The following is a 13,195-nucleotide window of genomic DNA, read 5'->3' as shown; positions in this document are numbered from 1 at the left end:
AAAACACCATCTAAATATTTTGCTACAGCTTACTACCTATTTCAGCTAAGTTTTCTGACTTTTTGTCTGTAGCTTTTATAAATTGTTTGCCCCAGTTTCATCACGTGCTTCACTGATTCACTTGATTTAGTTAAAAGAAGAGTACTTTTGAGTTATCTATACTTCCTAGTGTTTTAATTTGTTCAATCTTTCTTGGTAATTTACATTGTCCTGCTTATATTTTGATTGTTCTATCATGTAATATTATGCTGTACATTTTTGTCAGCAATTTTAGAGTCCCAGAAAATGCCAAGAAAGTCTCTGTTGTCTAGTATTTATTGATGTTTTAACTGTCCAGCTGGCATTCAAACTCTTCTCTGATTTAGTGCTGCTGCTCTTAGTTTAAAGTTCACGCTTCTGCAAACAGCACCAAAAGTTTATTTTTGCTCTTGTGTAGTGCATGAAAGCCAGCTATGTGTAAAGATACATTTTCTGAGTCAGTTTGTTTTCCTGATGCGGTGAATTATTTCTTTTTGCTACTGTAAGCAAGCTTTGCAAAACAATCTTCTTGCCAACGCAAAAAATCCCACATGCGAGACAATTACCAGTCGATTTTTCTTCTCTGCTTTGTGCTAATGCATTTATGTTTGCACAAATTTTTTCCTTGTCTGTGCAAACATTTTCTTTTCTGGGTGGCTAAGGGCTTGTCTCTGGCCTCGGCTGTTGCTAATCGTGCCCACGAGCCCTGCGTTGCTGTCATGCTGCTGCGTGAGCTCGCCAGGAGCCTCTGCATTCGTGCTTTAGTTTAGATCAGGAGTACACCTTTGAAGTGAATCTCCTGATTGTCCCCACTGCACTTTGCTTCTTATGGCAGCACAGCCTCAGAGAGCACAGACTGTATTTTATTTTGGATGAAAGGAAAGCTGAATATGTGCTCCAGGAGTGCACCTAAAATGAGCTCCAGCTGCTAATGGGCATTTAGCCCACAAGACCAGACTAGAGCTAGAACATAGTAAAATACCTAGAATGAATACTGTCTGCAGCATCAACCATTTCATTCTACAAACCTATTCCTATTTGACCTGTTCATCTGCACTACTTCTTAATGTGCTCTCATTTGAACCACTGCAGCTTTATCCCACCTACAAACTGAATTCAGTTGTTAGAATGCAGTGAACTCATGGGTTAGCTGTTGGGGAAGACAGTGAGGTATCATTTTTTTCAGACCACCCATACTTGGATAATACATATATATTAGTCACACCATATAAAAATGTGTGTATTAGTCATATATTTATATCATATTACAATACGTTCTAATAGATCTTAGAAGATATTTCTGGAGATTTTCTAAAAATTCTCACTGCTTTTCTTGATTTTGGAGCCTCAGGCTGTTAGATATCTATTTCTGAGTGCAATTTTCACTAACATCTAATAAAGCTCATTTCTATGTCCATCTGTCCATCTTTCATGACCACTCACATACTGCCATTATCTGTCTTTTTTTTTCCTTCAGAGTCTTCAGCGAGACACTCGCTATAACCACAGCAGTAAATCAGTGTCTGGGAATGTTCCTGGGCACAAGGATGTTGTCAGCTATCCTAACAAAATGTTAAGATATTTTTTTGCCTGCTTTTGGCCTGTGCTGACTATCAGTGTCCCAGGCAATTCCTGGAGAGGCTTTGGAAGTTAGCATGCTCCAGGAGCCATTCCCAGCAGGCAGCCTGCCTGCAGCCAACCTGCTTAGGAGACTAACAGCTTCTGATCATTGGCACAGGCTGCTTGGTGCCAGTTGGCCTAAGCACCTAGGAATATTCCTGGGCACATTTAATTTGAAAGTACAGACATATCTCTCCTTTCTGAAGTTAGGTGCCTATAGGAATCTACTCACTTTTGATGTCAGTGCCCAGGCAGAATTAAGTAAAACAGTGTAACATCCAACTAATTTCAATAAACGCTGTCCTCTGCCATTAGGGACTTTCTGGAACTAGAGATACAAGGCTTATAGCTAACAATAAAAAGTATGTTGTAGTATGGAGTTATTTATCACAGCTATCACTGTATTTTTTAACATTTAAGAACACGTCTTTTTTCTTTTTTTCCCTCTTTTTTTCCTTTTTTTTGGCAAAAATGGGAGAAGTACAAATACAGCTTTAAAAAACCAAGAAAATAAGCAATATTCCAGTATGAGACTAGGATTAGCTGTATCTTCAACCCAGTCTTAAAGCAAGCTCCTTTCTAAGTGAAATAACACCTTTGAGAAGTTAATGTTGATTAATGCTCACATGGGAACTCAGCTTATTTGATATTATTTACTATCAATTGTTCATTCCTTAGGAAAACTTTGCTTCGAAGTCTTTAAACATTTACCCAACAGAAATGAGTAGATTTGGGGGGTCCACTGACTTCTTTTACAACAATGAAACTGATCTGAGATACATCAAATACTTGGCAGATCCTAATGACACTACTGGGAGTATGGATCATATCTAAAGACCAGCCCAGACACCTAGTCTCTTCTTCAAGAATGAGAAATACCTTGAGAATTTGGGTTATAATGTCTTACCTTTTTCTGAAAATAATACAAATCGAATATTCACAGAATCAGTCTGGGGAACAGAACTGTGAACTAATTTTCATTTCCTTTCAGTATTTAATTAGGTTTCTTGAGCCTGCTTCTCAGTGTCTCTTTTACAGAAGACAAAAGAAATGAGATAAAATGGACACTTGTTTCACATCGTTGTCTTCCCTTGCAAAGGTTTTATGCCACCTTCATCATTAAAATATCCCAACAGTGTCTGTTAACTAATGAACTCCACCTATCTTGCATGGCTCACCTGCTCTCTCATTCTCATTCTTTGTGTGTGGGACAGGCTGCTTGGTTTTAGTAAGATTTTAGTAATTTCCTTCCTGTAAAAACAAAAGCAAGCAGCAACATAGATACACTTCTACAAAGAGAAGGTAAAGCTGGAAAAGTGTCTTTTACTGTCACAGGGTGAAAGGCAAAGGCACTGCCTGCGTCTTAGGTCCTGTGGGAGCTTGTTCCACAGTTGTGACATGCCCCTAAGCCAACTCAGTCACCTTATACATCAGTATTATGAAAAGTGTATTGCTGAAAATCCAGCAAGTGCAAGGAATGAATGGAGTCATGGAGTACAGTCTTTCCCTGGGGTTTAAGCCAGCGTACAAGGTACAAAGGATCTTTGTACTGATGGTGCTGAAGAAAAGAGCCAAGCACTGGTTTGCCATTCTGTGCCAGGATGTCCCAACTAGGGCTTCCACACCACCAACACTCCTTGTTGCCAGCACATGCATGGAAGAAAAAATAAAAAATGGAGGTGATACAGGAGGTCAATGCTTCACCTGAGATGGAAGACAGATCTTTCCTTCAGTGTGTGCTGAACCTTACAGCTGAACTGCTCTCTGTTGGAAAATGCTGGAAATCCAGCCTAGAAAATGGAGGGAGGATGGCCTGGTGTGCTCACAGCAACTTCAGTCCCTGAGCAGATATGCTGCAGCATTTTCTGCAAGCTGAAGTTTTCCAGGAGATAATTACAACTGCTGCTACTTCACACTTTCCTTTCTTTTACCTCTTAGTAGAAGGTAGTAATAAATCCTTCTATATAAATGCAAAGCAGAACTAAGAATGAAATTGATGTTGCAATTTTAATTTGCCACTTTCATTGTTGTTAATTTATACATAAACAGTGTGCCGTAAGTCTCCCCTGGAAAACAGTCTAATTCCTTTCAAGCATCCTCCGTGAAAACCAGATACAGACACTGAGTTTCGTGCTGCATTTTTTGTATGTCTTAAAAGACTTCTTAGTTTTTTAAGTTGGGAAAAGCACATACTCCTGCAGCAAGACAAAGCAAAGCAGGTTTCAGGCTTTATTGGAAGTTCCTGATTGCTATGATAAGGGCTGAAGAATAATTTAAGACAACATCAGCTACGACAGATCGCAGTAAAATTTCCAGTAGCCTTTTAAAAAGTCTTACTGTTCTTATGCACATAAAGCCATCGGGGCACAATCACAGTTGAACTTTTTGGCTGAACTCACTTCACAACCAGCAGCTTGGTTCCAGTGCAGATCACTAGGCTACACATCATCTTTCAAAAATTCCTCCAGAACTTAAGCCCAGACAGACACCACTATATAAAATTTTCATCACTCTCCTGCCTCTTTTACAGCACAGGTTGCATACAATGGTCAGGACCAGGCCATGAGGCTTATCAGGCTTCACCACAGCAGGGTTCATGGTTCAGGGCAGCTTGTGCAGAGCATCCCCCAGGCCTGGACTCAGGGCAAGATGGGTAGAAGGTGGCAGGGGAGCCATGGAGGGTGAGCCAGGAACAGCCACTGTGGAGCCACTGTAGGAGAGAAAATCCTGAAATATTTTGAACTTTGCAACTATCTCTGAGAGATTGAGAGACCATGGGCAAAATTCGAATGTCTCACAGTCCACCTGACTTTGGACGGGAAAAAAATCCCCACAAAATAGAATGAAAACTTTAAGTTGCAAAAACTCCTGTCTGTGAGAATGTAGATAAGCTATAGTACTCATCAAGTCAGCAGACTTTCTTACTGTTCACCTTCACGATGACCGTTTGGTATAGTATTCTCTTCCTAACAGGAAAGAGGGAGCAGCACTACTGAGAACAATTGTGTTGCTTTCTCTGCCCAGTTTTCAGAGAAAGGGGACACATTTTGGGGTGAAACTGATTTCACATTAAACAAAGTATCTGTCGTTTTCTCACCACCATTATTGTTCTATTATTTTCACTGTAATGCTACCCAATTACTTAACATTTTAATTTGTATGAGTAAACAGTTTCATTTCTGATCTAGAAATATTTCCCTAAAATCAAGTAAAACATTTTCAAAAGATAAACAGCAGAGCTCACTTTTTTACTGATTGAGCTAAAAATAAGTAGTCTTCAGCAACATACTGAAATTATTTAAGTGTTTAAGCAAATTTTTACAAGTATACTAAAATAAAATGTTACATTAAAATCAAAATTCTAAATTTTCTGAACTCCAAAAAGAATTCTATCCCTTCATGACTGCAAAAGGCAAATAGAACACAAATGCAATAAAACAATCCCAGCTTAAAATTTTAATTCAGTTGTTCAATAATTTCTATTTCTTTGCAGTATTTTTACTTTATTATACTTTTATAATACTCTCAAATATATCTATAAAACTTTATAGCCCTTTTCCAACAGCATTTGGGGTGTGTTCCGAAAAGAAGCATGTTTATGAGCTGCAAGACAGGAAGAAAATTAAAGTACCCTTATGGGACTGAGGAGGGGAGACTATGGTTATAAGCTCAGATTTTTATGTATCCACCACTACCTATGTAATTCTTGAGTATTCAAGTTTTCATCGCAATTGCTTTATAGAATTATCTTCTGTTGGACTGATAACAGTGTACAACCTTTCAATGCTTGAAACTGAAAGCAAGTTTTGTTGTGACACAGTCCCTTTCGCAGCAGCAACTGAGTATCTCCTTAAGGTCAGGGACTTCACTCGTGCTGAAGAATCCCTAAGGGCAGCTCAGCCAGCCAGATACTTTAAATTGAGACCCTTCTCTGTGGATGAGCTGGGGATGGTATTTGGACAGTTAAGTTAGATTCTTACAATAGACCATGTTGAGATTTCACATAAAAATAAATGCTCAATTCTGCACAAAAATTTATCTTCCCAATGCATGCTGAATTATGAACCAGTACTCACACAGTCAAAACAGTGGTCATGACTTCACAGAGGCATCCCCTCCCAAGCTGCCATTTAGGGGCAATTAAAGAGACAGTCAAGATGGAGAGGAAATGTTTGGTTTTTTCTTAAATGGAGACAGAGAGGCAGACTTTAAAGCTTTTCAGACTGCACGTTCATCACTCAAATGTTGTTATAAATACCTTTGCAAATTATTCACACTACGCAGACGAAAATAACTCAGTGATAAACAACAGAGAAATAAATTAAGTCCTATGGAAAAATGTAAATACTGTTTCTCCTCCATCTGCTTTATCCTGGTAATTAGGTCCAAAATCCAGCAGCAGGCACTGAAGCCCACCCACAAACCAGGGACTGAGAGTCAAAACCCAAACTATGACAAAATTGTTAAGAAAATGTCTGCAGTCTATCAAATGAAAGAAGATGACTTTGTTGTGAAAAAAAAAAGAGAGAGGAGTTCTGAAGCATGAGGCATTTATTAGCCCTGCTCTGTACCACCCAAAACGGCTCTGAGAGGCCACACTCCTTCTGAGTGCCCTTTAGTTACAAAAGGCAAACTCATGCTTCAGTCACCCAAGGATTTCTTGTTGGTCCCATTTTAACTGGTAAGTTTAGAGGTTTCAGAATATAATTTTTCCTAATGTCAGTGGTATGGGAGTTGTTTCCAGCTTAGTAACACAATTTAGTAAAAGAGAAAATATAGATATGTTTGCACTTACAGAGCTTTGTGGGTTTTAAATGAGCCTTCTGGCTTTCAATTTACAAATGGAAATTTTTGAAATGGATATTTCAAAATGTCAGGAGTGCTCAGCACTTGAAAGAAGGCTCAGTAAAGGCAGGGAAAAACTGCTGGAGTGTCTGGATTAGACTTTCAGTTTGGAATTGGAAAAGATGCCTTTTAGCTAATAATAATAATTTCAGAAAATATTAAGTAACAATTAGCATCTAAGATATAATGCTCTATGCTGTAATGTTGGGTCATATAAATAAATAAAATTATAGTTGATAGATTCTAGAATTCAACTACTTTAAATTCAACTGCAAGGTCTTGTCTTGAAGAATCTAAGAAAACCCCCATATTTTAGTGATATGCTTCTGTGTTTTTCATGAATGCAGACATACTGTACAAAACAACATGGTATTTTATAGCTTTTATATAAATAAATTATTAACTTGGAAGAAAGACAACACAGGAATAGAAAAAAAATGTACTAATTATTCCAAGTCAAACAGAAAAGACACAAAATGATTAAAGAAGGAAGAGATATATGATATGACATATCCCCACCAATATATGGGTTATACATTGACTAGACAGTTACAAGTGTGGCAATCAAAAACATAGTCATGGCATAAAATATAAAAGGAGCTATTTCATTAAAACTTGTCTGCTGAGTTGAATGAAGGGCAAACAGGGTCTTACCTATGTGAAGATTAGACCCACCTTCTTAATAACAGCTGGGGTAGGTGTTCTTAAACATCAACCATCGGAGCACCCAAGTGCAATCAGCCTGAATGAGATCCTGAGAAATCAATAAAGTTCTTGCCAAGCCACTTCAAACTATTACAGAGCCCCAGTGTGGAGCAGCAGATTACAGGCTGGCTGTAATTTTTCCCTGGAACCCAAACACAGTTCCTGGGCCTTAATGAATTCTGTTCAGCATGAATAGGTCAGCATAGTGCAGAAATCTCTTTTCCTAACTTCTACATGTAGAAATGGTGTGCCCAACAGCTCTGTTCAGTTACTGGGGGCAGTTGCCCTGTGCCAGTGTATGACTAGTGAGCAATGAAACAGAAAGCCATTATTAATCCATTTGTCCATAAAAACTCAGGAAGTACAGCTTCAGCTGCTGAGACATCCATGAGGTTGGATCAAAACCACAGAAGATTACAGAAAAATCTTCAAGGGCTTAGAGTAATGAAAGTAAAATAAGTGGGAAAGGTCATAATCATGTTCCTTAAGTCTGATCTTATTCTTTAGGCAAAACACCATGTCAATTGTATACTATTGGATACTGATCACTCCAGTGACTCGTGCTGAGTCACTATCTGAACACTTCACCAGGATCCAGTGGCTGGACATCTATAATGCTGGAAAGGGCCATGGGCTAGCTTGTGCAGACAGGAAAAGTCTGCAAGTCCAGCACATAGTCCTGGCAACACAGAATTTCTCCCAGCAGTACTTCCATTAGACTCTATGCATTCAAGTTTCAAAGGTCTTCCCTACCTTTAATCTCAGAAACCCAGTATATGAAACCTCTATCATTTCTACAAAAACGCTTTTCTTCCAATCAGGGTAATTTTTCTCCTACCTCCCCTGAACACTATATTTTTTTTTCCCAATTCAACTCATCAGTCTTGGTTGAGTTTTCACTCTACGTCATAAAATCCCTCTTTCTCAACTGATTGCAAACTTCAAATATTTGTACAGCACTGAGTTCTCCACCTCTTATGTTTACATACATCATTTGGGCAGGACATATGGACACTTTAAGAGTTTTAGCTTCTTTATCCTCTCCTTGTAAGTCACTCCTTCTAGATTTCTCATACATATGTGCATGTTGCTACACTTATGGATGTTCTTAGGGGCCAAATCTGTTCCTAAGAGAATTAAAAGATGTTCTTGTCAAACTTCCTCTCAAAACTAGCATAAGAATAACACAATTCTTGGAAAATAGGCTGAAAACGAATTTTAAGTCTGCTTTCTATTTCCAATAACACAGACTTAATTTTGCACTTTCCTTGCATGGAGCACTGTAGCCCACAGAGCACCCTGCTACCCCAGTAAACAGTTTTCTTAGATGAGAAGCTTAAAGCTTTTAGCTTTCACAAGCAAAAAATCCAAGTCTTTTCTTACACATCAGTATGTGTGCCTGTGACTAGTACCAAAAACAAAACGGGAACACGCAAATAAAATCAGGTTTTACAAATAACAGCTACCTGTAGATACAGAAGAGGCTTTTCTGATTGCATAGATGTTTCTAAGCCATCTGGAATGTCTGTAGGACACAACCTGCAACTCCATAAGACTACATCTTGTGTAATATCAAGTATTTTACCAGTGCTTAATGAACAAAAAATGGTTAGAATTACTGCTTAGAAATACACAATATTGTTAATAAATGTCTTCTCTCACTAGGGATAGATTCTAGAAAAAGAATTTCGTATCATCAGGTTCTCAGACTAGTAATTATAGCTTACATTTTGAAAGCCACAACCTTGCTTTCACAGATGCAATTTGCATCAAAATCTGCACTTACAAAATCAGGGAGAAGAGTTTTGCACACATAAATTAATTGCCGACCCATTTTCTAGTGCTTGAACTGTGGACAATTAGCTATCAATCACTGCTGACCAGAGCTTTACTCTGTGAGGACACAAAGAGTAAGGCTGTGCAACTAATACCAATCCTGCAAATACTGCAGCACCCTAAACATCCCCAAACTCTGTGACTTTCACCTGACAAAGAAAATACTCTTTGGCAGTAAAAGCTGGTACAGAACTGAAGGTTGGAGGAAGAGGGGGGAGAGGGAGAGGGAAAGAGAGACTGATTTGCTCTCAATGAATATGAAAGAGTTGATCTCTGCCATTGAGGAAAATTCTTGCACCAGCAAGTGCTGACTGATTGTGATGAGGAATGCTTTATCACCAAGATCCAGACACCCTTTCATATGGTGATTATTATTCCTGTCATGACCCTCTGGTCATCAAGCCACAGTGTCTTTTGTCACGAAACAACTATCCAATAAGAAATAATCTAGGAATAAGCCTGTAGCATAATATCTTCTGCTTGTTTATATACACAGCAGGAGGAGGAAAATCTTCTTCCTGTGAGTTATTACCTGCTCTAATCCACTTTGGAAAATACCAGTATTTCCTTAATTTCGTGAAGCATGCAAATATATTTTTCACAAACCACAGCTACCTGAATAGCTCAGACCAGAGCTGAAAGCAAATCTGAGAGCTCTCTCAGGTACTAACAAATAGTCCAACATCACCACCCAATACATGGCAGCACAAAAATTGTCAAATACTCCCATTAAACTTGATAAGAACGTAGAAAGACTGACTTGCATGCCAGCTTGCCTCTATGTTTAAATTCATATTGTCTTCTATAAGGTTGATGTCTAACCTAATTCCTCATGCTATTCTTGCAGCAACAGCTCTGACAAAGATAACACATGTACAAAGCGCCAACAAATAGCACACACCACCTAGAACATTAGGTGTGGTTTAGTTCCTACACAGTTATAGAGACATTTTATATTAATATCACCGTTGTCCACATTAATATTATCCAACTACAAAATGCTTTAGAACTAATTTAACCATCCACATATTATTTCTCTGGCTTTTCCAATTCAATTCCTTGAGAAAGGAATCACAGACAGTGCATGTTGTGCTGAAAGCATCCAGAGGAGAAGGGCTGGAAACTCTGCTCTGGGAGCAGATGTGAGGAGCCATTTCTGGCCACACAAGACAGTTCTTTTTATGGTGGTTTGTTTTTTTTTTCTGTCATTACTGCCTATGTAGATCACCTAACACAAGGGTTGTTTTGAATGGTTTTATCCAACTAGCAAGCTAACCCTAAGTAACAAATACAACAATACATATACAACTGTACAGAATAAAAAATTAATGGTGTTAGAGAAGGATGATGCACAGAGACATTATGTGTGACACCGGGGAGGAAGTGGGGGTAAGTGCGCATGGTTAATATGAAAAGATGTCAAAAAAAATGAAGCATAATAATAGTGCAATTTATCCTTGCTAAACGTACTGCACTGTGCTATAATTAAATATGAAAACCTAAATTTATCTCTATGTTCGGCTGTCATTAACTTAACAGGGAGTGCACATGTTCTAATCTAATGGCTGATTTTTTTCTCCATGTGCAGCATATTAAAATGTATATTAGCCTCAAGGTGCATAAACACAAAATAATAGACCAAAGGTTTTGGCCTGTGGAGAAAAAAATCCATGCTCAAAGGCCGTCAAGTAGCTGGTGATGCAGGGGAGACACTCACTTAGCCTCATTAAGCCGAAGCTCTCTTTTGCTTGTCTTTTGTTCTGCATGACAGCAGCCTCTTTGTTGTATAATAATTCATTCCAAGTTCGTTCCAAGCTACCGAAACTGGTGAACTGTGGCCATTTTAATGAGCAGTATTGGTGGTATGCATAATCTGGAAGCCACGTGTACTAGGCAATCACAGAGCACTGCAGCCAGCAAAATGAGATACTGTCGAAATCACAAATTTGTCAAGTTGTTTTTGGACAGGGTATTATAATAAGCACTAAAATATGCATCTTATTACTCTGCATCTGCCAGTCAAAGATCACTGTAATGAATGCATGCTGCAGGGTATGACCAGGCCGTTTCCCTAAGTAAAACAAACTGCAGAGTACAAAAAAAGAATTATGTATTTTTGGCAGTGCCTGGATTTTTTTTTTTTTAAAATCCTTTTGCATCAGGAGTTGGATTTTCCTGGCTTGATGTCCACTGCCAGCAGTGAACACATTAAAACCGCCACAGTCAAGGAGTTAACAGGAATACATGGCTTCTTAATAGCCACATTTACTGGCTGTGCATCTGAAACTTTAAACTCCATGCTCGAAGCAAATTTAGCATACAGTACATATAAAACCCACAAAGATTAAACTACTTTAAATACACTTTAATAATCCTAGTTCCTTTTGTTTTATACATTTCTACTGTAAATGGCTTTACTGTTAGAGAAGATACATTTTACGTAACAACCTGTTCTCTGTGTGACAAACAGCACTGTAGGTAATCACTACATAAACTTCCATAATAGAACAGTCAAAAAACCACTAATGTCAGAGTGGTTCTTTTTTTCTACAGATTGGTCAGGCTCATAATTGAATTCAGCTTAAAAGGCTGGGAAGTTCACCAATGCAGCAAACCTGCCAAACAGGACTTGCACAGTGGGGTACAGAGGAATGCTCTGCTGGTGCTCCCCAAAATGCTGCTGGTGATGCCCCACAGAGAACCACCAGACTCTCACCAGAAACAATGCCTGTGGAGATCTTTCATCATCAAGCAAGGAAGTGAAGACTAAGCGAGGAGCAGAAGGAAAGAACCTACTTCTTCATCTGCCTGCAAATGATGGTCGAGACACTTGGGGGGAACCTTATTTTTGGTCAACCCAACAAGAACTTGAGTGTGCTGATGCACAGTTCCTGTGATATGGGAGGTCCACAGGGGTGCAGAGATCCACCTGCAACCAGTGGAGGAGACCTACTCTAGAGCAGGTGGATGCCTGAAAGAAGGCTGCAAACCTGTGGGAAGCCTGCCCTGAAACAGGCTCCTGGTAGAGACCTGTGGACCCATGGAGAGAGAAGATCATGCTGGAGCAGGTTTCCTGGTAGGACCTGTGGGGGACCCATGCTGGGGCAGCCTGTTCTTCAAGGACTGCACCTCATGAAAGGGACCCACAATGGAGCAGTTCATGAAGAACTGTAGCCCATGGGAAGGACTCATGCTGGAGAAGTTCATGGAGAACTATCTTCTGTGGGAGGGACCTCACACTGGAGCAGGGGAAGAACTCTTCTCCCTGAGCGGTGGCAGAAATGATGTGTAATGAACTGACTGTAACCCTCTTTCCCTGACTCCCTGCACCCTCCCCTGGGGAGGAGGAGGTAAAACTAAGAAGGAGGGGGGTAAGGAGAAGGTGTTTTTAAAATTTGTTTTACTTCTCATTATTCTGGTCTGATTTTGATTGGTAATAAATTCAATTAATATCCCCAAACTGAGTCTATTTTGCCTGTCGTGGTAATCAGTGAGTTATCTCTCCCGGTCCTTATCTCAATTCATGAGCCTTTCGTTATATTTTTTTTCTCCTGTCCAATTGCAGAGGGGAATGACAGAGTGGCTTTGGTGGGTACCTGGCGTTCAGCCAGGGTCAACCCACCACATCCTAAATCTATTCCCCCCCCCCCGACTCTTTTTCAGAACTGTTGATGGCAATATGGGAAAAAGAGTTTCTTCATCAATGTTATTTTTTAACTGCAATCTCTATACCAACATATGGTGAAATGGCCTGTATTTCTGGACATAGCCACAAACACCATTTGTTCTGTCTTTTTTATGCAGCGTTGGAAAAAAGAGGACAGTTCTTTACTATACTGGACCAATTTGCCTTCCCAAAGAACAAGGAGCACTTCCAAAAATGAAGGGTGTAAACCTCTGCTCAGTGAAGGCAGTCAGAGATCTTGAAGAATCTGAAGGCAGCCAAAACTTTGTGCATGGCTGGGAGTTCACATTTAATTTATTTATTTAAGAGTTGATTTAATATTTGGTATGAAATCTAGTTGGTATAGCAAGGGTTTCTTTTCTCTTCCATATAAACGGCTATTTAGATTTGACTGCAATACAGTTAGGATTTAGCAAATTTGTATTGTTCAGAAGACTCAGCCTTCAGTACCCATAGATACTTGAAGGAAATGAGTATTTTAGTCTT

At 39.2% G+C, this 13,195-nt stretch overlaps 1 protein-coding gene across 8 annotated transcripts in view; it reads right to left on the bottom strand.

Annotated features, from left to right (window-relative positions):
- The window catches only part of DPYD (dihydropyrimidine dehydrogenase), a 337,796-nt gene that overhangs the window by 26,960 nt on the left and 297,641 nt on the right, over positions 1-13,195 (bottom strand). The gene's annotated exons all lie outside the window — the stretch shown is intronic.

Source organism: Pseudopipra pipra, chromosome 9 (genome assembly GCF_036250125.1).
Source record: "Pseudopipra pipra isolate bDixPip1 chromosome 9, bDixPip1.hap1, whole genome shotgun sequence".
Taxonomy (NCBI): domain Eukaryota; kingdom Metazoa; phylum Chordata; class Aves; order Passeriformes; family Pipridae; genus Pseudopipra; species Pseudopipra pipra.
The sequence above is the reverse complement of the archived record's forward strand: the minus strand, read 5'-3'. Positions and strand labels throughout refer to the sequence as shown.